The sequence below is a fragment of the Amblyomma maculatum genome, unplaced genomic scaffold (genome assembly GCF_055883805.1).
Source record: "Amblyomma maculatum isolate TAMU_Amacu unplaced genomic scaffold, ASM5588380v1 scaffold_23, whole genome shotgun sequence".
Lineage (NCBI taxonomy): Eukaryota > Metazoa > Arthropoda > Arachnida > Ixodida > Ixodidae > Amblyomma > Amblyomma maculatum.
Window position 1 is genome coordinate 3,130,203 of NW_028146748.1, and position 24,145 is coordinate 3,154,347.

The 24,145-nt window shown below is 42.5% G+C and overlaps 1 non-coding gene and 6 pseudogenes across 1 annotated transcript; all 7 read right to left on the reverse strand.

Moving 5' to 3' along the window:
• Window positions 1-2,718: 2,718 nt before the first annotated feature.
• On the reverse strand, window positions 2,719-2,889 carry LOC146171361 (U2 spliceosomal RNA; annotated as a pseudogene).
• Window positions 2,890-6,144: 3,255 nt separating this feature from the next.
• LOC146171362 (U2 spliceosomal RNA) lies at window positions 6,145-6,317 on the reverse strand (annotated as a pseudogene).
• A 5,420-nt stretch (window positions 6,318-11,737) lies between these two features.
• On the reverse strand, window positions 11,738-11,908 carry LOC146171363 (U2 spliceosomal RNA; annotated as a pseudogene).
• A 2,368-nt stretch (window positions 11,909-14,276) lies between these two features.
• Window positions 14,277-14,467, reverse strand: LOC146171364 (U2 spliceosomal RNA). The gene has a single exon (XR_014702927.1). It is a non-coding gene; the product is annotated as a U2 spliceosomal RNA (small nuclear RNA).
• A 231-nt stretch (window positions 14,468-14,698) lies between these two features.
• Window positions 14,699-14,880, reverse strand: LOC146171365 (U2 spliceosomal RNA; annotated as a pseudogene).
• A 413-nt stretch (window positions 14,881-15,293) lies between these two features.
• On the reverse strand, window positions 15,294-15,464 carry LOC146171366 (U2 spliceosomal RNA; annotated as a pseudogene).
• A 4,450-nt stretch (window positions 15,465-19,914) lies between these two features.
• On the reverse strand, window positions 19,915-20,087 carry LOC146171367 (U2 spliceosomal RNA; annotated as a pseudogene).
• Window positions 20,088-24,145: the final 4,058 nt, after the last annotated feature.

A 24,145-nucleotide genomic window follows, 5' to 3' on the forward strand; every position in this document is an offset into this window, starting at 1 on the left:
AAAACCATCCCAACCCTCAGCAGACACAGGCTCACGCAGCAAACACCGGAGGCGCCTGGTGTGGTCGACGAGTATGCCCTCGCACTCCAGTTCATCAGAAAGAGAATCAGTTAGTGCTCCCTGGGTGGCAGTTGCGTCATGGTGGCCGCCGCCGTCGTCGTCTTGAAGCTGCGATGTATTGCTTTCCTCGCTGATTGTTGACAGGTGAGCCTGTAGTCCGTCACCTGCCTGCAAGGAAGGAGAATCTTGTGAATTCTCCATCTCCCTGCTGCTGTTGGGTGTGCTGCTGGCAGGCACGGGAATTCCCTGGTCATCCTGCTGGGATGGGGAGGCGGGAAAAATTAGTGCTGGTGTTGCTGCTCTCGTTGTGGTGCTGCTCTCTGGGGGAGGAGAGATGGGGGTGAGCGGTCGTGGCTCTTCCTGGCCCGCTTCCTCCCCATTGGTGTCCTGTTGAGGCGTTGCTGGTGGTGTCCTTGCATCTTGGCTGATGTCCTCTGCTTGTGGGGGCTCTAGATCCGGTGGTCTGGCATCCCGTGATGGTGTCCGTCTTAGTCTTCTCGTCGCCGCTAACGGTGGCACGGGACGAGGCGGTAATCCCTGCATGGCAGTCTGTTTGCGGTGCCACATGTGATGATTTTCCAGCCCTCTTTTTGATGGAAAAGAGAGCTGGCAATCACCGCACTTGTGGCTGTGCAAGTCAGTGCTGGCCACCTCGAGCTTCTCTCCAGTAAGACAGGGATGCGCTTTTGGCCGAGGACCGACCTCTCTGCGGCAGAGAGTGCAAAAATGCGTGACCTGGCTTATGCGCACCCCATGCTCACTTTCAAGATGCCGAGTCAGGGACTGCCGCCTGGACGTCCACAATACCGGGGAGTACGCGGTAGCGCATCCCTCTTCCGTACATCGGAACGTCCTCGCCAGCGGAAAGAACAGCGTAAGGCTGTTCCCATCACGGCGAGGTTGCGATCCGGGCTGTGGCGGTTCTTCATTGTTGGCCGGGCTTGGACTGGTGGACGGCGATCGGACTGGAATGCGGCTTCTGCTGGCGGTGAAGGCGCTGCTTGTCGGGGGCGATGACATCACTTCTAGCGGCGGCGGTCGTCTGGAAGAAATGGCGGGGTGTATCCGCGCGACATACTGCGATAATGGATTTCCTTCCGCAGAAGAGGTCAGCGCTGCAGCTCCCACGGGGAAAAAGACTATCCAGAAAGAACAGCTAACATACACTAATAATGAGACTGAAAAACCAAAGTGCGCGCAGAAAAAAAAAAAAAAAAAAAGAGAATGCTCAACACCAAAAAAAAAAAAAAAAAAAAAAAAAACAATATGAGAGCCCTCACCAAGCTCGTAGCAAAGCAAAACAAAAGATGGAGCTGAACAGGAGAGAAACACCAGTAAACACCACACACAAATCACCCTCAACACAATACAAGTGAAAAAGAGCAACGCAGCAACTAATAAAAATCGTCACTCAATTACCAGGCAAACGCGGCAAAGAGCCCTCACCAAGCTCAAAGAAAAAAAAAAAAAAAAAAAAAAAAAAACATGGGAAACATGGGAAACACCACACTTGACTGGAAAACGGCTCTTGTCAATGAAATCACATTGCAGGAACCCAATAAATCAGCACCTCAACTAAAATAAAAGGGCACACATGCAAAGAATTCGCACTAAGCTCTCAAAAAAAAAGAAAAAAAAAAAAAAAAAAAACTGGTGGCAATGCAACAAAAAGTAATAAAATAATAATAATTAAAGGCACAACCGGCGAGAAACAGCGGCAGATACTACATGAACAAACCAACAAGGATGGCAAAGAATTTGAACACAAACAAAAATGTAAAAAAAAAAAAAAAACAAAACTAGCAAAGACGGAAAAAGAAAAAAAAAGTTTAAGGGCAGAAAGCACTACATGAATAAACCGATTGCAAAGAATGTGAGCACAAACAGAACGGAGAGGTTAAAGAACAAGCAAAAAAAAAAAAAAAAAGAAAACTAGAAGGACAAAACAAAAAAAAAAAACTAGCAAATTAAGAAAAAGGAACACTTGAAGGACAAAAAACACTGCCAGATACTACATAAACAAGCCAACAATGGGGATAGGAAACACTAAATGAACTAGTAAAAAAAAAGAGAGCTCTCACCAAGCTCTCACAGCAACCGGGAATCCAGGGACAGCAGGGGTTCCAAGAACAGCAGGTCCAGATGGTCCATGAGTCCAGGGGTCCAGGGTCAGCAGGGGGGTCCAGGGGGGTCCAGGAACAGCAGGGGGTCCAGGGGTCCAGGGGTCCAGGGGTCCAGGATACTACACTTTGATCTTAGCCAAAAGGCCGAGAAGCGATAAATTGACAAGGAACTGCAGTTCGATCCCATCAAAAATGTATGCCCAAGTGGTGCCACTTATCGGTTGTTGCAGAAACAGCGTCGGTCCACCGTTTTTTGTTTGTAGCACTTGAGCTATGGTTTACCAAATCTCGACACATCCCTTGAAGGGGATTCTTAATCAAACCATTCTTTATTGCCTCAAATAATGGACTCACATGCAATGACATGCGGAAAAAGTAACCCAAGGTGTCACTGCATGCACGAGGCGCCCAACAATGCAATAAGACAGGCATTGAGAGGATTGCTGTGTTAGGCACATGGATAGCAGTGAGCTCGAATGAAAAAAGTTAGTTGGCCTCATCTTTGAGTTGTGATTGTCCTCCCCCAAAAACCGTGAGTCGCTTAGCTAGTCCCGGAAGTAGTGCAGTACCGGGTAGACCCGTGGCAGAGGTACAGCAAGCCCAGAATGCTCTGCCGCATTACAAAAAATAGTATAATGTCAGGGTTACAAATTACAACTGGCAACTGATATCAAGCTGTTAAAACAGTGTTTTCCAGAAATGTTTTGTACATTTGCAAGCAATGCTTTATTGCAGATACCTACTGCTATTAAGGCAAAAGCCTTTATTGCCTCATAGTTGTCGTTAGCAAAAGTGTCACATTTTTGCCACAGCACTTATTGGTCGCGAAGGGAAGACGTCGTGGAGGTGTCGACCAATCACAGAGCAACACCACAGTATGTGCAAATGCATAGCTTATATGTCCATATGTCAATCAATGAGCAGTTACTAATTAAAAAGGAAATAAATAAGTAAATAATTATTTATATGCTATGTCCTGGTTATTGCACTAATTACTCAATATTGGCTAGGTAAACAATTATTACTAATTATTTACAGTTGCGAAAATATAATTACTAATTATTACCACACTGTAAAACCAACCACATTGGCTAGATAAACAATTATTACTAATTATTTATAGTTGCATAGTATACTTACTAATTATTACCACACTCTGTAAAACCAACCACATTGGCTACATAAACAATTATTAATAATTATTTACAGTTGCGTAAATAATTACTACACTCTGTAAAACCAACCACATTGGCTAGGTAAACAATTATTACTAATTATTTACAGTTACGTAAATATAATTACTAATTATTACCACACTGTAAAACCAACCACAATGGCTAGGTAAACTTTTAATACTAATTATTTACATTTGCGTAAATATAATTACCAATTACTTCCACACTCTGCAAAACCAACCACAATGGCTAGGTAAACAATTATTACTAATTATTTACAGTTGCGAAAATATAATTACTAATTATTACCACACTGTAAAACCAACCACATTGGCTAGATAAACAATTATTACTAATTATTTATAGTTGCATAGTATACTTACTAATTATTACCACACTCTGTAAAACCAACCACATTGGCTACATAAACAATTATTAATAATTATTTACAGTTGCGTAAATAATTACTACACTCTGTAAAACCAACCACATTGGCTAGGTAAACAATTATTACTAATTATTTACAGTTACGTAAATATAATTACTAATTATTACCACACTGTAAAACCAACCACAATGGCTAGGTAAACTTTTAATACTAATTATTTACATTTGCGTAAATATAATTACCAATTACTTCCACACTCTGCAAAACCAACCACAATGGCTAGGTAAACTATTACTAATTATTTACAGTTGCGAAAATATAATTACTAATTATTACCACACTGTAAAACCAACCACATTGGCTAGATAAACAATTATTACTAATTATTTATAGTTGCATAGTATACTTACTAATTATTACCACACTCTGTAAAACCAACCACATTGGCTACATAAACAATTATTAATAATTATTTACAGTTGCGTAAATAATTACTACACTCTGTAAAACCAACCACATTGGCTAGGTAAACAATTATTACTAATTATTTACAGTTGCGTAAATATAATTACTAATTATTACCACACTGTAAAACCAACCACAATGGCTAGGTAAACTTTTAATACTAATTATTTACATTTGCGTAAATATAATTACCAATTACTTCCACACTCTGCAAAACCAACCACAATGGCTAGGTAAACTATTACTAATTATTTACAGTTGCGAAAATATAATTACTAATTATTACCACACTGTAAAACCAACCACATTGGCTAGATAAACAATTATTACTAATTATTTATAGTTGCATAGTATACTTACTAATTATTACCACACTCTGTAAAACCAACCACATTGGCTACATAAACAATTATTAATAATTATTTACAGTTGCGTAAATAATTACTACACTTTGTAAAACCAACCACATTGGCTAGGTAAACAATTATTACTAATTATTTACAGTTGCGTGAATATAATTACTAATTATTACCACACTGTAAAACCAACCACAATGGCTAGGTAAACTTTTAATACTAATTATTTACATTTGCGTAAATATAATTACCAATTACTTCCACACTCTGCAAAACCAACCACAATGGCTAGGTAAACTATTATTACTAATTATTTACAGTTGCGAAAATATAATTACTAATTATTACCACACTGTAAAACCAACCACATTGGCTAGATAAACAATTATTACTAATTATTTATAGTTGCATAGTGTACTTACTAATTATTACCACACTCTGTAAAACCAACCACATTGGCTACATAAACAATTATTAATAATTATTTACAGTCGTAAATAATTACTACACTCTTTAAAACCAACCACATTGGCTAGGTAAACAATTATTACTAATTATTGACAGTTGCGTGAATATAATTACTAATTATAACCACACTCTGTAAAACCAACCACAATTGCTAGGTAAACTGTTATTACTAATTATTTACAGTTGCGTAAATATAATTACTAATTATTACCACACTGTAAAACCAACCACAATGGCTAGGTAAACTTTTAATACTAATTATTTACATTTGCGTAAATATAATTACCAATTACTTCCACACTGTAAAACCAACCACAATGGCTAGGTAAACTATTATTACTAATTATTTACAGTTGCGAAAATATAATTACTAATTATTACCACACTGTAAAACCAACCACATTGGCTAGATAAACAATTATTACTAATTATTTATAGTTGCATAGTATACTTACTAATTATTACCACACTCTGTAAAACCAACCACATTGGCTACATAAACAATTATTAATAATTATTTACAGTTGCGTAAATAATTATTACTAATTATTGACAGTTGCGTGAATATAATTACTAATTATAACCACACTCTGTAAAACCAACCACAATTGCTAGGTAAACTATTATTACTAATTATTTACAGTTGCGTAAATATAATTACTAATTATTACCACACTGTAAAACCAACCACAATGGCTAGGTAAACTTTTATTACTAATTATTTATAGTTGCATAGTATACTTACTAATTATTACCACACTCTGTAAAACCAACCACATTGGCTACATAAACAATTATTAATAATTATTTACAGTTGCGTAAATAATTACTACACTCTGTAAAACCAACCACATAACAGTAAAAGTCGGAAAAAAAAGTCGGAAAAAAAAGTCGGAAAAAAAAGTCGGAAAAAAAAGTCGGAAAAAAAAGTCGGAAAAAAAAGTCGGAAAAAAAAGTCGGAAAAAAAGTCGGAAAAAAAAGTCGGAAAAAAAAGTCGGAAAAAAAAGTCGGAAAAAAAAGTCGGAAAAAAAAAGTCCAAAAATTTCTAGAACAAAACAAAGCAGTTTTTCTGTTTTTTTTCAATTGTGCCTTCTCCCCCCAAAAGGGGGAGATGCTGGGCCGGTCCCGGAAGTAGTGCAGTACCGGGTCGACCCGTGGCGGAGTTGGAGCAAGCCCCGAACACTCCGCCGCGCTACAAAAATCAGTTTAATATCATGGGTACAATTAGAACCCGTAACAGATATTAAGCTGTTAAGAACAGAGTGTTTTTCAGAAATGTTTTGTACATTTCCTAGCAGTTTTATTGCAGACACCTACTGTTGTTGTTCATTCCTTTTTAGGGGAAATCTCATCTGTAAAGTTTTATTCCTGGTGTGGGGTGAGTGTATTGTTGTGCGTGTAGGAAGTCTTTCTAACTCGAGCTGCTGAAGTCCACCGAAGTGCGAGCCCTTCAATTTGCAGCTACGTGTTTAGCGTAGACTTCACGAGAAGCTGCGATGGTATCGCTCACCGCCAGCTTCTTGAAGAGACGCATGTAGCGTTTGCTACAGAGGCGCCTCATCACTTTGTCATTGTTGGGGTCCCAGGAGCCCAGGGCCCCAACAACGACTGCCTCGATGCTGACCCGCTGGAATTTCCGGAGCAGGTATTGGCGAACGGGTTCGTACTTGGCGATCTTACTCTCCCGTGCAGCATCGAAGGCGGTTTTGCGATTGTCAAAGGGACATGTGACATCGATGACAATCGCTGTTTCCCCGCGCGCCAGAACAAGATCTGGGCGGAGGTTCGTGTCACCCACGGGCCGGTTCTCATGGGTGACGGTGAATCGCTTCTCAGCGGCTGTCTTCAGCCGGTCGACGATCCTGTTGTGTCGGCTGGTGTAGGCGACGCTCTGGCGCATGCAGTGGCAGAGAACATGCGGGAGGGATTCCTTGTCTTGCCCGCATCTCCGACACCGCTGGTCAGCAGCGACATCCCACGGCCTGGCTCCGTTGAGGGGCAGCAGGTTCAGCCTCGCACGGTGCACGAAGCGCCAATCGCAGAAGCGAGTGAAGCGCCCCGTCCTCATGAAGTGGGAACTGCTACGGTCGGCTGCTACGCACTCCATCACTTTCCCCTGGTTAGGCTTTTCGTGGAGATTGTGATCTCGTGCGCGCATAGCGATGCTCCGAAGTGTCCTCACCACTTTCGTGCGCTGCTTCTGCGTGACGGTCACGTCGGCGCGAGTGATGCTGGGGCCCCCCTCTTGCATCTCCCACGTGACCGCCAGGCGCCGGGAAGCTTTGCGAGCCTCCGTCCATACAGACTGAAGCTGCGTTGCCCTAGCTCGGAAGTCTCCCTCCGTCTCCCCTGTCAGGTAGGCAGCGATGTCCTCATCCGTGGCTGGTCGGCGTAGTCTCTTCGTCGTGATGGCAGTAACGGCATGCAGCGCTAGATCTCGCACCTCTAGATCAAGAGAGGAGAGGAGCTTAAATGCATTGTCAATGCGGCAGATGTCGCTCAGCTCCGCTGCGAGGGGGATGCCGACCGAGCCCGATGCTGCACTGCCGTAGAGGTATTCATTGGCTGCGGTTCCTGGAAGATAAAGGGATTTTTTGATTAGTGGCCGCAGTGCATCGTCGAGGCGTGCCCACTCTGACTTGCCCAACACACCGCACCGCATGGAGAAATTGAGCGCTGGATATACAAATGTTTTCACAGCGTCCAATCTCTGCCAAGGGGCGAGCATTGAGCTAAGCAGGCGGCGGCCGGTGTTGATGGCCTGGTCCACAGTAGCTCTGTCCGGGAAGACGTTGAACCCTACAGGGCGGCCCAGGAACGTCTGGCTTTCAAAATCCTGGATAATTGGGATCTCAGCTCCTGCAATAAAGAAAGGGGTCAGTCTTGTACCAACCGGTGTTTTGCCGCTCAGATGAAGAGTGCGGCACTTCGCTGGGTTAAGCTGTAATCCCAGCCTAGAAGAAAGGGATTCAACAGTATTAATGCGGGCTTGAAGCATCTCCGGGTCATTGGCCAGGGGGGTGAGGTCATCGGCGTAGGCCAGGATGTTGTGCTGCCTCTCGCCTCCCTGCACAGCATGCAAAACAGGGTCAATGACAAAATTAAACAAGAGCCCGCTCAGTGGGCATCCCTGTCGAATCCCTGCAGAAATAGCGATCGGCCGTGTTGACCCTTCTTGTCCTACGATGGTGGTGGTGTTGTCCCTGTAGAGGTCAGCGACGATCGAACAGAAGTCGCTGCCGGCGCCTGCTCCACGTAGTGCGTCGATGAGGGCGTTGTGGGCGACAGATCCAAAGGCATTGCTGAAGTCAAGGAACGCCACGCACAGCTCCCCACCGCCACCCCTCGCTGCGTCGAGGCGCTCCTGCAGCACGAAGTTGTGCTCAAACACACCATCGTGCGGCAGGAACCCCTTTTGACAACGAGAGAGCAGCTCGTGTTCAGCGATCCATCGCTGCAGCCGAGTGGCGAGACACCCAGCATACAGCTTTGAAATCGTCGACCCGAGTGCGATGGGGCGCCAGTTCGTGACGTCCTCCACAGGTCCCTTCTTGTGGATGAGGATGGTCCGGGACTCCTTCCATGCTGGGGGCACTCTCTTGAACTTGAGGCAGGCGTTGAATGCTGCTGTCAGGAAGGCTGCTTCAGGGTCTGTCGTCTTCCAGTGCTGGTAGGTGATTCGGTCGTTGCCGGGCGCGGTGTTCTCACATTTCCTCAGCTTCGTCAGGACCTCCTCTTCGGTGAACTTGTCTAGAGGGAATTCCGTGAGGTCGCTGCTCTTGGCCTTGTTGAGAAGAAGGCTGGTGTCCACCTCCTTGGGGCCCCACGTTGCAGTGAAGTGGTCCTCGAGATCCTGTAAAGGAACCGTGCACATAGGCGACTCGCCGTCCACAATCAGGCGTACTGCTCGGCGGCGATTCCTGCGGTAAAGAGACTGGATCTGCTGAGCGTTGTCGGGGTTGGTCGGACGGCGCGGCTTACCTCCGGCCGGAGCCTTCGGCAGCTTTACCGCCTTTCCAACCTCGGTGATGGCCTCCTCCAAGATGGAAAGAAAACCATCCCAACCCTCAGCAGACGCAGGCTCACGCAGCAAACACCGGAGGCGCCTGGTGTGGTCGACGAGTATGCCCTCGCACTCCAGTTCATCAGAAAGAGAATCAGTTAGTGCTCCCTGGGTGGCAGTTGCGTCATGGTGCCCGCCGCCGTCGTCGTCTTGAAGCTGCGATGTATTGCTTTCCTCGCTGATTGTTGACAGGTGAGCCTGTTGTCCGTCGCCTACCTGCAAGGAAGGAGAATCTTGTGAATTCTCCATCTCCCTGCTGCTGTTGGGTGTGCTGCTGGCAGGCACGGGAATTCCCTGGTCATCCTGCTGGGATGGGGAGGTGGGAAAAATTAGTGCTGGTGTTGCTGCTCTCGTGGTGCTGCTCTCTGGAGGAGGAGAGATGGGGGTTAGCGTTCGTGGCTCTTCCTGGCCCGCTTCCTCCACATTGGTGTCTTGTTGAGGCATTGCTGGTGGTGTCCTTGCGTCTTGGCTGATGTCCTCTTCTTGTGGGGGCTCTAGATCCGGTGGTCTGGCGTCCCGGGATGGTGTCCTTCTTAGTCTTCTCGTCGCCGCTAACGGTGGCACGGGACGAGGCGGTAATCCCTGCATGGCAGTCTGTTTGCGGTGCCACATGTGATGATTTTCCAGCCCTCTTTTCGATGGAAAAGAGAGCTGGCAATCACCGCACTTGTGGCTGTGCAAGTCAGTGCTGGCCACCTCGAGCTTCTCTCCAGTAAGACAGGGATGCGCTTTTGGCCGAGGACCGACCTCTCTGTGGCAGAGAGTGCAAAAATGCGTGACCTGGCTTATGCGCACCCCATGCTCACTTTCAAGATGCCGAGTCAGGGACTGCCGCCTGGACGTCCACAATACCGGGGAGTACGCGGTAGCGCATCCCTCTTCCGTACATCGGAACGTCCTCGCCAGCGGAAAGAACAGCGTAAGGCTGTTTCCATCACGGCGAGGTTGCGATCCGGGCTGTGGCGGTTCTTCGTTGTTGGCCGGGCTTGGACTGGTAGACGGCGATCGGACTGGGATGCGGCTTCTGCTGGCGGTGAAGGCGCTGCTTGTCGGAGGCGATGACATCACTTCTAGCAGCGGCGGTCGTCTGGAAGAAATGGCGGGGTGTATCCGCGCGACATACTGCGATAATGGATTTCCTTCCGCAGAAGAGGTCAGCGCTGCAGCTCCCACGGGGAAAAAGACTATCCAGAAAGAACAACTAACATACACTAATAATGAGACTGAAAAACCAAAGTGCGCACAGAAAAAAAAAAAAAAGAGAATGCTCAACAACAACAAAAAAAAAAAAAAAACAATATGAGAGCCCTCACCAAGCTCGTAGCAAAGCAAAACAAAAGATGGAGCTGAACAGGAGAGAAACACCAGTAAACACCACACACAAATCACCCTCAACACAATACAAGTGAAAAAGAGCAACGCAGCAACTAATAAAAATCGTCACTCAATTACCAGGCAAACGCGGCAAAGAGCCCTCACCAAGCTCAAAAAAAAAAAAAAAAAAAAAGTTTAACGGGAGCGAAACATGGGAAACACCACACTTGACTGGAAAACGGCTCTTGTCAATGAAATCACATTGCAGGAACCCAATAAATCAGCACCTCAACTAAAATAAAAGGGCACACATGCAAAGAATTCGCACTAAGCTCAAAAAAAAAGAAAAAAAAAAACTGGTGGCAATGCAACAAAAAGTAATAAAATAATAATAATTAAAGGCACAACCGGCGAGAAACAGCGGCAGATACTACATGAACAAACCAACAAGGATGGCAAAGAATTTGAACACAAACAAAAAAGTAAAAAAAAAAAAAACTAGCAAAGACGTAAAAAGAAAAAAAAAAGTTTAAGGGCAGAAAGCACTACATGAATAAACCGATTGCAAAGAATGTGAGCACAAACAGAACGGAGAGGTTAAAGAACAAGCAAAAAAAAAAAAAAAGGAAAACTAGAAGGACAAAAAAAAAACAAAAAAACTAGCAAATTAAGAAAAAAGAACACTTGAAGGACAAAAAACACTGCCAGATACTACATAAACAAGCCAACAATGGGGATAGGAAACACTAAATGAACTAGTAAAAAAAAGAGAGCTCTCACCAAGCTCTCACAGCAACCGGGAATCCAGGGACAGCAGGGGTTCCAAGAACAGCAGGTCCGGATGGTCCATGAGTCCAGGGGTCCAGGGTCAGCAGGGGGTCCAGGAACAGCAGGGGGTCCAGGATACTACTACACTTTGATCTTAGCCAAAAGGCCGAGAAGCGATAAATTGACAAGGAACTGCAGTTCGATCCCATCAAAAATGTATGCCCAAGTGGTGCCACTTATCGGTTGTTGCAGAAACAGCGTCGGTCCACCGTTTTTTGTTTGTAGCACTTGAGCTATGGTTTACCAAATCTCGACACATCCCTTGAAGGGGATTCTTAATCAAACCATTCTTTATTGCCTCAAATAATGGACTCACATGCAATGACATGCGGAAAAAGTAACCCAAGGTGTCACTGCATGCACGAGGCGCCCAACAATGCAATAAGACAGGCATTGAGAGGATTGCTGTGTTAGGCACATGGATAGCAGTGAGCTCGAATGAAAAAAGTTAGTTGGCCTCATCTTTGAGTTGTGATTGTCCTCCCCCAAAAACCGTGAGTCGCTTAGCTAGTCCCGGAAGTAGTGCAGTACCGGGTAGACCCGTGGCAGAGGTACAGCAAGCCCAGAATGCTCTGCCGCATTACAAAAAATAGTATAATGTCAGGGTTACAAATTACAACTGGCAACTGATATCAAGCTGTTAAAACAGTGTTTTCCAGAAATGTTTTTTACATTTGCAAGCAATGCTTTATTGCAGATACCTACTGCTATTAAGGCAAAAGCCTTTATTGCCTCATAGTTGTCGTTAGCAAAAGTGTCACATTTTTGCCACAGCACTTATTGGTCGCGAAGGGAAGACGTCGTGGAGGTGTCGACCAATCACAGAGCAACACCACAGTATGTGCAAATGCATAGCTTATATGTCCATATGTCAATCAATGAGCAGTTACTAATTAAAAAGGAAATAAATAAGTAAATAATTATTTATATGCTATGTCCTGGTTATTGCACTAATTACTCAATATTGGCTAGGTAAACAATTATTACTAATTATTTACAGTTGCGAAAATATAATTACTAATTATTACCACACTGTAAAACCAACCACATTGGCTAGATAAACAATTATTACTAATTATTTATAGTTGCATAGTATACTTACTAATTATTACCACACTCTGTAAAACCAACCACATTGGCTACATAAACAATTATTAATAATTATTTACAGTTGCGTAAATAATTACTACACTCTGTAAAACCAACCACATTGGCTAGGTAAACAATTATTACTAATTATTTACAGTTACGTAAATATAATTACTAATTATTACCACACTGTAAAACCAACCACAATCGCTAGGTAAACTTTTAATACTAATTATTTACATTTGCGTAAATATAATTACCAATTACTTCCACACTCTGCAAAACCAACCACAATGGCTAGGTAAACTATTACTAATTATTTACAGTTGCGAAAATATAATTACTAATTATTACCACACTGTAAAACCAACCACATTGGCTAGATAAACAATTATTACTAATTATTTATAGTTGCATAGTATACTTACTAATTATTACCACACTCTGTAAAACCAACCACATTGGCTAGATAAACAATTATTAATAATTATTTACAGTTGCGTAAATAATTACTACACTCTGTAAAACCAACCACATTGGCTAGGTAAACAATTATTACTAATTATTTACAGTTGCGTAAATATAATTACTAATTATTACCACACTGTAAAACCAACCACAATGGCTAGGTAAACTTTTAATACTAATTATTTACATTTGCGTAAATATAATTACCAATTACTTCCACACTCTGCAAAACCAACCACAATGGCTAGGTAAACTATTACTAATTATTTACAGTTGCGAAAATATAATTACTAATTATTACCACACTGTAAAACCAACCACATTGGCTAGATAAACAATTATTACTAATTATTTATAGTTGCATAGTGTACTTACTAATTATTACCACACTCTGTAAAACCAACCACATTGGCTACATAAACAATTATTAATAATTATTTACAGTCGTAAATAATTACTACACTCTTTAAAACCAACCACATTGGCTAGGTAAACAATTATTACTAATTATTGACAGTTGCGTGAATATAATTACTAATTATAACCACACTCTGTAAAACCAACCACAATTGCTAGGTAAACTGTTATTACTAATTATTTACAGTTGCGTAAATATAATTACTAATTATTACCACACTGTAAAACCAACCACAATGGCTAGGTAAACTTTTAATACTAATTATTTACATTTGCGTAAATATAATTACCAATTACTTCCACACTGTAAAACCAACCACAATGGCTAGGTAAACTATTATTACTAATTATTTACAGTTGCGAAAATATAATTACTAATTATTACCACACTGTAAAACCAACCACATTGGCTAGATAAACAATTATTACTAATTATTTATAGTTGCATAGTATACTTACTAATTATTACCACACTCTGTAAAACCAACCACATTGGCTACATAAACAATTATTAATAATTATTTACAGTTGCGTAAATAATTATTACTAATTATTGACAGTTGCGTGAATATAATTACTAATTATAACCACACTCTGTAAAACCAACCACAATTGCTAGGTAAACTATTATTACTAATTATTTACAGTTGCGTAAATATAATTACTAATTATTACCACACTGTAAAACCAACCACAATGGCTAGGTAAACTTTTATTACTAATTATTTATAGTTGCATAGTATACTTACTAATTATTACCACACTCTGTAAAACCAACCACATTGGCTACATAAACAATTATTAATAATTATTTACAGTTGCGTAAATAATTACTACACTCTGTAAAACCAACCACATAACAGTAAAAGTCGGAAAAAAAAGTCGGAAAAAAAAGTCGGAAAAAAAAGTCGGAAAAAAAAGTCGGAAAAAAAAGTCGGAAAAAAAGTCGGAAAAAAAAGTCGGAAAAAAAAGTCGGAAAAAAAAAAGTCCAAAAATTTCTAGAACAAAACAAAGCAGTTTTTCTGTTTTTTTTCAATTGTGCCTTCTCCCCCCAAAAGGGGGAGATGCTGGGCCGGTCCCGGAAGTAGTGCAGTACCGGGTCGACCCGTGGCGGAGTTGGAGCAAGCCCCGAACACTCCGCCGCGCTACAAAAATCAGTTTAATATCATGGGTACAATTAGAACCCGTAACAGATATTAAGCTGTTAAGAACAGATGGGTTTCGACAATGCTTGGGACATTGGAACAAGAAAATGGTCATGGGTTCCCCTAGAGCGGGAACATCCATAGGGGGGGGATCTCCAGGTTTACCAAGTCTTCGGAATGTCAATGCAAATGGGAGACCAATTGCAGTGGCATACAAAAGACCCGGCCGCACAAGAGATCAGCCGATCGGGCAGTGTCGTGACGGTGGCATGAAGGACCGGTGCCGGAGCACCGAGCCCTCACGCCAGCCATTCAGGGCACCCAATCATCCGAAGGGCAAGGGGGGACCCAAGCATTCCCGGAAAGGGAATGGTTAAAGGCTGGTTCTAAGAACCAAGACCTTGAGTAGAATCCCGACCCCTGGCATCAGTCAAAGCGCAACACTCGGCCAAAGGCCGAGATATACTGACCCGAAGGTACAGTACTACACTTTGATCTTAGCCAAAAGGCCGAGAAGCGATTACTTTGATCTTAGCCAAAAGGCCGAGAAGCGATAAATTGACAAGGAACTGCTGTTCGATCCCATCAAAAATGTATGCCCAAGTGGTGCCACTTATCGGTTGTTGCAGAAACAGCGTCGGTCCACCGTTTTTTGTTTGTAGCACTTGAGCTATGGTTTACCAAATCTCGACACATCCCTTGAAGGGGATTCTTAATCAAACCATTCTTTATTGCCTCAAATAATGGACTCACATGCAATGACATGCGGAAAAAGTAACCCAAGGTGTCACTGCATGCACGAGGCGCCCAACAATGCAATAAGACAGGCATTGAGAGGATTGCTGTGTTAGGCACATGGATAGCAGTGAGCTCGAATGAAAAAAGTTAGTTGGCCTCATCTTTGAGTTGTGATTGTCCTCCCCCAAAAACCGTGAGTCGCTTAGCTAGTCCCGGAAGTAGTGCAGTACCGGGTAGACCCGTGGCAGAGGTACAGCAAGCCCAGAATGCTCTGCCGCATTACAAAAAATAGTATAATGTCAGGGTTACAAATTACAACTGGCAACTGATATCAAGCTGTTAAAACAGTGTTTTCCAGAAATGTTTTGTACATTTGCAAGCAATGCTTTATTGCAGATACCTACTGCTATTAAGGCAAAAGCCTTTATTGCCTCATAGTTGTCGTTAGCAAAAGTGTCACATTTTTGCCACAGCACTTATTGGTCGCGAAGGGAAGACGTCGTGGAGGTGTCGACCAATCACAGAGCAACACCACAGTATGTGCAAATGCATAGCTTATATGTCCATATGTCAATCAATGAGCAGTTACTAATTAAAAAGGAAATAAATAAGTAAATAATTATTTATATGCTATGTCCTGGTTATTGCACTAATTACTCAATATTGGCTAGGTAAACAATTATTACTAATTATTTACAGTTGCGAAAATATAATTACTAATTATTACCACACTGTAAAACCAACCACATTGGCTAGATAAACAATTATTACTAATTATTTATAGTTGCATAGTATACTTACTAATTATTACCACACTCTGTAAAACCAACCACATTGGCTACATAAACAATTATTAATAATTATTTACAGTTGCGTAAATAATTACTACACTCTGTAAAACCAACCACATTGGCTAGGTAAACAATTATTACTAATTATTTACAGTTACGTAAATATAATTACTAATTATTACCACACTGTAAAACCAACCACAATGGCTAGGTAAACTTTTAATACTAATTATTTACATTTGCGTAAATATAATTACCAATTACTTCCACACTCTGCAAAACCAACCACAATGGCTAGGTAAACTATTACTAATTATTTACAGTTGCGAAAATATAATTACTAATTATTACCACACTGTAAAACCAACCACATTGGCTAGATAAACAATTATTACTAATTATTTATAGTTGCATAGTATACTTACTAATTATTACCACACTCTGTAAAACCAACCACATTGGCTAGATAAACAATTATTAATAATTATTTACAGTTGCGTAAATAATTACTACACTCTGTAAAACCAACCACATTGGCTAGGTAAACAATTATTACTAATTATTTACAGTTGCGTAAATATAATTACTAATTATTACCACACTGTAAAACCAACCACAATGGCTAGGTAAACTTTTAATACTAATTATTTACATTTGCGTAAATATAATTACCAATTACTCCCACACTCTGCAAAACCAACCACAATGGCTAGGTAAACTATTACTAATTATTTACAGTTGCGAAAATATAATTACTAATTATTACCACACTGTAAAACCAACCACATTGGCTAGATAAACAATTATTACTAATTATTTATAGTTGCATAGTATACTTACTAATTATTACCACACTCTGTAAAACCAACCACATTGGCTACATAAACAATTATTAATAATTATTTACAGTTGCGTAAATAATTACTACACTTTGTAAAACCAACCACATTGGCTAGGTAAACAATTATTACTAATTATTTACAGTTGCGTAAATATAATTACTAATTATTACCACACTGTAAAACCAACCACAATGGCTAGGTAAACTTTTAATACTAATTATTTACATTTGCGTAAATATAATTACCAATTACTTCCACACTCTGCAAAACCAACCACAATGGCTAGGTAAACTATTATTACTAATTATTTACAGTTGCGAAAATATAATTACTAATTATTACCACACTGTAAAACCAACCACATTGGCTAGATAAACAATTATTACTAATTATTTATAGTTGCATAGTGTACTTACTAATTATTACCACACTCTGTAAAACCAACCACATTGGCTACATAAACAATTATTAATAATTATTTACAGTCGTAAATAATTACTACACTCTTTAAAACCAACCACATTGGCTAGGTAAACAATTATTACTAATTATTGACAGTTGCGTGAATATAATTACTAATTATAACCACACTCTGTAAAACCAACCACAATTGCTAGGTAAACTGTTATTACTAATTATTTACAGTTGCGTAAATATAATTACTAATTATTACCACACTGTAAAACCAACCACAATGGCTAGGTAAACTTTTAATACTAATTATTTACATTTGCGTAAATATAATTACCAATTACTTCCACACTGTAAAACCAACCACAATGGCTAGGTAAACTATTATTACTAATTATTTACAGTTGCGAAAATATAATTACTAATTATTACCACACTGTAAAACCAACCACATTGGCTAGATAAACAATTATTACTAATTATTTATAGTTGCATAGTATACTTACTAATTATTACCACACTCTGTAAAACCAACCACATTGGCTACATAAACAATTATTAATAATTATTTACAGTTGCGTAAATAATTATTACTAATTATTGACAGTTGCGTGAATATAATTACTAATTATAACCACACTCTGTAAAACCAACCACAATTGCTAGGTAAACTATTATTACTAATTATTTACAGTTGCGTAAATATAATTACTAATTATTACCACACTGTAAAACCAACCACAATGGCTAGGTAAACTTTTATTACTAATTATTTATAGTTGCATAGTATACTTACTAATTATTACCACACTCTGTAAAACCAACCACATTGGCTACATAAACAATTATTAATAATTATTTACAGTTGCGTAAATAATTACTACACTCTGTAAAACCAACCACATTGGCTAGGTAAACAATTATTACTAATTATTTACAGTTGCGTAAATATAATTACTAATTATTACCACACTGTAAAACCAACCACAATGGCTAGGTAAACTTTTAATACTAATTATTTACATTTGCGTAAATATAATTACCAATTACTTCCACACTCTGCAAAACCAACCACAATGGCTAGGTAAACTATTACTAATTATTTACAGTTGCGAAAATATAATTACTAATTATTACCACACTGTAAAACCAACCACATTGGCTAGATAAACAATTATTACTAATTATTTATAGTTGCATAGTATACTTACTAATTATTACCACACTCTGTAAAACCAACCACATTGGCTACATAAACAATTATTAATAATTATTTACAGTTGCGTAAATAATTACTACACTCTGTAAAACCAACCACATTGGCTAGGTAAACAATTATTACTAATTATTTACAGTTGCGTAAATATAATTACTAATTATTACCACACTGTAAAACCAACCACAATGGCTAGGTAAACTTTTAATACTAATTATTTACATTTGCGTAAATATAATTACCAATTACTTCCACACTCTGCAAAACCAACCACAATGGCTAGGTAAACTATTATTACTAATTATTTACAGTTTTGAAAATATAATTACTAATTATTACCACACTGTAAAACCAACCACATTGGCTAGATAAACAATTATTACTAATTATTTATAGTTGCATAGTGTACTTACTAATTATTACCACACTCTGTAAAACCAACCACATTGGCTACATAAACAATTATTAATAATTATTTACAGTCGTAAATAATTACTACACTCTTTAAAACCAACCACATTGGCTAGGTAAACAATTATTACTAATTATTGACAGTTGCGTGAATATAATTACTAATTATAACCACACTCTGTAAAACCAACCACAATTGCTAGGTAAACTGTTATTACTAATTATTTACAGTTGCGTAAATATAATTACTAATTATTACCACACTGTAAAACCAACCACAATGGCTAGGTAAACTTTTAATACTAATTATTTACATTTGCGTAAATATAATTACCAATTACTTCCACACTGTAAAACCAACCACAATGGCTAGGTAAACTATTATTACTAATTATTTACAGTTGCGAAAATATAATTACTAATTATTACCACACTGTAAAACCAACCACATTGGCTAGATAAACAATTATTACTAATTATTTATAGTTGCATAGTATACTTACTAATTATTACCACACTCTGTAAAACCAACCACATTGGCTACATAAACAATTATTAATAATTATTTACAGTTGCGTAAATAATTATTACTAATTATTGACAGTTGCGTGAATATAATTACTAATTATAACCACACTCTGTAAAACCAACCACAATTGCTAGGTAAACTATTATTACTAATTATTTACAGTTGCGTAAATATAATTACTAATTATTACCACACTGTAAAACCAACCACAATGGCTAGGTAAACTTTTATTACTAATTATTTATAGTTGCATAGTATACTTACTAATTATTACCACACTCTGTAAAACCAACCACATTGGCTACATAAACAATTATTAATAATTATTTACAGTTGCGTAAATAATTACTACACTCTGTAAAACCAACCACATAACAGTAAAAGTCGGAAAAAAAAGTCGGAAAAAAAAGTCGGAAAAAAAAGTCGGAAAAAAAAGTCGGAAAAAAAAGTCGGAAAAAAAAGTCGGAAAAAAAAGTCGGAAAAAAAAGTCGGAAAAAAAGTCGGAAAAAAAAGTCGGAAAAAAAAGTCGGAAAAAAAAAGTCCAAAAATTTCTAGAACAAAACAAAGCAGTTTTTCTGTTTTTTTTTTCAATTGTGCCTTCTCCCCCCAAAAGGGGGAGATGCTGGGCCGGTCCCGGAAGTAGTGCAGTACCGGGTCGACCCGTGGCGGAGTTGGAGCAAGCCCCGAACACTCCGCCGCGCTACAAAAATCAGTTTAATATCATGGGTACAATTAGAACCCGTAACAGATATTAAGCTGTTAAGAACAGAGTGTTTTTCAGAAATGTTTTGTACATTTCCTAGCAGTTTTATTGCAGACACCTACTGTTGTTGTTCATTCCTTTTTAGGGGAAATCTCATCTGTAAAGTTTTATTCCTGCTGTGGGGTGAGTGTATTGTTGTGCGTGTAGGAAGTCTTTCTAACTCGAGCTGCTGAAGTCCACCGAAGTGCGAGCCCTTCAATTTGCAGCTACGTGTTTAGCATAGACTTCACGAGAAGCTGCGATGGTATCGCTCACCGCCAGCTTCTTGAAGAGACGCATGTAGCGTTTGCTACAGAGGCGCCTCAACACTTTGTCATTGTTGGGGTCCCAGGAGCCCAGGGCCCCAACAACGACTGCCTCAATGCTGACCCGCTGGAATTTCCGGAGCAGGTATTGGCGAACGGGTTCGTACTTGGCGACCTTACTCTCCCGTGCAGCATCGAAGGCGGTTTTGCGATTGTCAAAGGGGCATGTGACATCAATGACAATCGCCGTTTCCCCGCGCGCCAGAACAAGATCTGGGCGGAGGTTCGTGTCACCCACGGGCCGGTTCTCATGGGTGACGGTGAATCGCTTCTCAGCGGCTGTCTTCAGCCGGTCGACGATCCTGTTGTGTCGGCTGGTGTAGGCGACGCTCTGGCGCATGCAATGACAGAGAACATGCGGGAGGGATTCCTTGTCTTGCCCGCATCTCCGACACCGCTGGTCAGCAGCGACATCCCACGGCCTGGCTCCGTTGAGGGGCAGCAGGTTCAGCCTCGCACGGTGCACGAAGCGCCAATCGCAGAAGCGAGTGAAGCGCCCCGTCCTCATGAAGTGGGAACTGCTACGGTCGGCTGCTACGCACTCCATCACTTTCCCCTGGTTAGGCTTTTCGTGGAGATTGTGATCTCGTGCGCGCATAGCGATGCTCCGAAGTGTCCTCACCACTTTCGTGCGCTGCTTCTGTGTGACGGTCACGTCGGCGCGAGTGATGCTGGGGCCCCCCTCCTGCATCTCCCACGTGACCGCCAGGCGCCGGGAAGCCTTGCGAGCCTCCGTCCATACAGACTGAAGCTGCGTTGCCCTAGCTCGGAAGTCTCCCTCCGTCTCCCCTGTCAGGTAGGCAGCGATGTCCTCATCCGTGGCTGGTCGGCGTAGTCTCTTCGTCGTGATGGCAGTAACGGCATGCAGCGCTAGATCTCGCACCTCTAGATCAAGAGAGGAGAGGAGCTTAAATGCATTGTCAATGCGGCAGATGTCGCTCAGCTCCGCTGCGAGGGGGATGCCGACCGAGCCCGATGCTGCGCTGCCGTAGAGGTATTCATTGGCTGCGGTTCCTGGAAGATAAAAGGATTTTTTGATTAGTGGCCGCAGTGCATCGTCGAGGCGCGCCCACTCTGACTTGCCCAACACACCGCACCACATGGAGAAATTGAGCGCTGGATATACAAATGTTTTCACAGCGTCCAATCTCTGCCAAGGGGCGAGCATTGAGCTAAGCAGGCGGCGGCCGGTGTTGATGGCCTGGTCCACAGTAGCTCTGTCCGGGAAGACGTTGAACCCCACAGGGCGGCCCAGGAACGTCTGGCTTTCAAAATCCTGGATAATTGGGATCTCAGCTCCTGCAATAAAAAAAGGAGTCAGTCTTGTACCAACCGGTGTTTTGCCGCTCAGATGAAGAGTGCGGCACTTCGCTGGGTTAAGCTGTAGTCCCAGCCTAGAAGAAAGGGATTCAACAGTATTAATGCGGGCTTGAAGCATCTCCGGGTCATTGGCCAGGGGGGTGAGGTCATCGGCGTAGGCCAGGATGTTGTGCTGCCTCTCGCCTCCCTGCACAGCACGCAAAACAGGGTCAATGACAAAATTAAACAAGAGCCCGCTCAGTGGGCATCGCTGTCGAATCCCTGCAGAAATGTCGATCGGCCGTGTTGATCCTTCTTGTCCTATGATGGTGGTGGTGTTGTCCCTGTAGAGGTCAGCAACGATCGAACAGAATTCGCTGCCGGCGCCTGCTCCACGTAGTGCGTCGATGAGGGCGTTGTGGGCGACAGATCCAAAGGCGTTGCTGAAGTCAAGGAACGCCACGCACAGCTCCCCACCGCCACCCCTCGCTGCGTCAAGGCGCTCCTGCAGCACGAAGTTGTGCTCAAACACACCATCGTGCGGCAGGAACCCCTTTTGACAACGAGAGAGCAGCTCGTGTTCAGCGATCCATCGCTGCAGCCGAGTGGCGAGACACCCAGCATACAGCTTTGAAATCGTCGACCCGAGTGCGATGGGGCGCCAGTTTGTGACGTCCTCCGCAGGTCCCTTCTTGTGGATGAGGATGGTCCGGGACTCCTTCCATGCTGGGGGCACTCTCTTGAACTTGAGGCAGGCGTTGAATGCTGCTGTCAGGAAGGCTGCTTCAGGGTCTGTCGTCTTCCAGTGCTGGTAGGTGATTCGGTCGTTGCCGGGCGCGGTGTTCTCACATTTCCTCAGCTTCGTCAGGACCTCCTCTTCGGTGAACTTGTCTAGAGGGAATTCCGTGAGGTCGCTGCTCTTGGCCTTGTTGAGAAGAAGGCTGGTGTCCACCTCCTTGGGGCCCCACATTGCAGTGAAGTGGTTCTCGAGATCCTGTAAAGGAACCGTGCACATAGGCGACTCGCCGTCCACAATCAGGCGTACTGCTCGGCGGCGATTCCTGCGGTAAAGAGACTGGATCTGCTGAGCGTTGTCGGGGTTGGTCGGACGGCGCGGCTTACCTCCGGCCGGAGCCTTTGGCAGCTTTACCGCCTTTCCAACCTCGGTGATGGCCTCCTCCAAGATGGAAAGAAAACCATCCCAACCCTCAGCAGACACAGGCTCACGCAGCAAACACCGGAGGCGCCTGGTGTGGTCGACGAGTATGCCCTCGCACTCCAGTTCATCAGAAAGAGAATCAGTTAGTGCTCCCTGGGTGGCAGTTGCGTCATGGTGGCCGCCGCCGTCGTCGTCTTGAAGCTGCGATGTATTGCTTTCCTCGCTGATTGTTGACAGGTGAGCCTGTAGTCCGTCGCCTGCCTGCAAGGAAGGAGAATCTTGTGAATTCTCCATCTCCCTGCTGCTGTTGGGTGTGCTGCTGGCAGGCACGGGAATTCCCTGGTCATCCTGCTGGGATGGGGAGGTGGGAAAAATTAGTGCTGGTGTTGCTGCTCTCGTGGTGCTGCTCTCTGGAGGAGGAGAGATGGGGGTTAGCGTTCGTGGCTCTTCCTGGCCCGCTTCCTCCCCATTGGTGTCTTGTTGAGGCGTTGCTGGTGGTGTCCTTGCATCTTGGCTGATGTCCTCGGCTTGTGGGGGCTCTAGATCCGGTGGTCGTGCGTCCCGTGATGGCGTCCGTCTTAGTCTTCTCGTCGCCGCTAACGGTGGCACGGGACGAGGCGGTAATCCCTGCATGGCAGTCTGTTTGCGGTGCCACATGTGATGATTTTCCAGCCCTCTTTTTGATGGAAAAGAGAGCTGGCAATCACCGCACTTGTGGCTGTGCAAGTCAGTGCTGGCCACCTCGAGCTTCTCTCCAGTAAGACAGGGATGCGCTTTTGGCCGAGGACCGACCTCTCTGTGGCAGAGAGTGCAAAAATGCGTGACCTGGCTTATGCGCACCCCATGCTCACTTTCAAGATGCCGAGTCAGGGACTGCCGCCTGGACGTCCACAATACCGGGGAGTACGCGGTAGCGCATCCCTCTTCCGTACATCGGAACGTCCTCGCCAGCGGAAAGAACAGTGTAAGGCTGTTCCCATCACGGCGAGGTTGCGATCCGGGCTGTGGCGGTTCTTGAATGTTGGCCGGGCTTGGACTGGTGGACGGCGATCGGACTGGAATGCGGCTTCTGCTGGCGGTGAAGGCGCTGCTTGTCGGGGGCGATGACATCACTTCTAGCGGCGGCGGTCGTCTGGAAGAAATGGCGGGGTGTATCCGCGCGACATACTGCGATAATGGATTTCCTTAAGCAGAAGAGGTCAGCGCTGCAGCTCCCACGGGGAAAAAGACTATCCAGAAAGAACAGCTAACATACACTAATAATGAGACTGAAAAACCAAAGTGCGCGCAGAAAAAAAAAAAAAAAAAAGGAGAATGCTCAA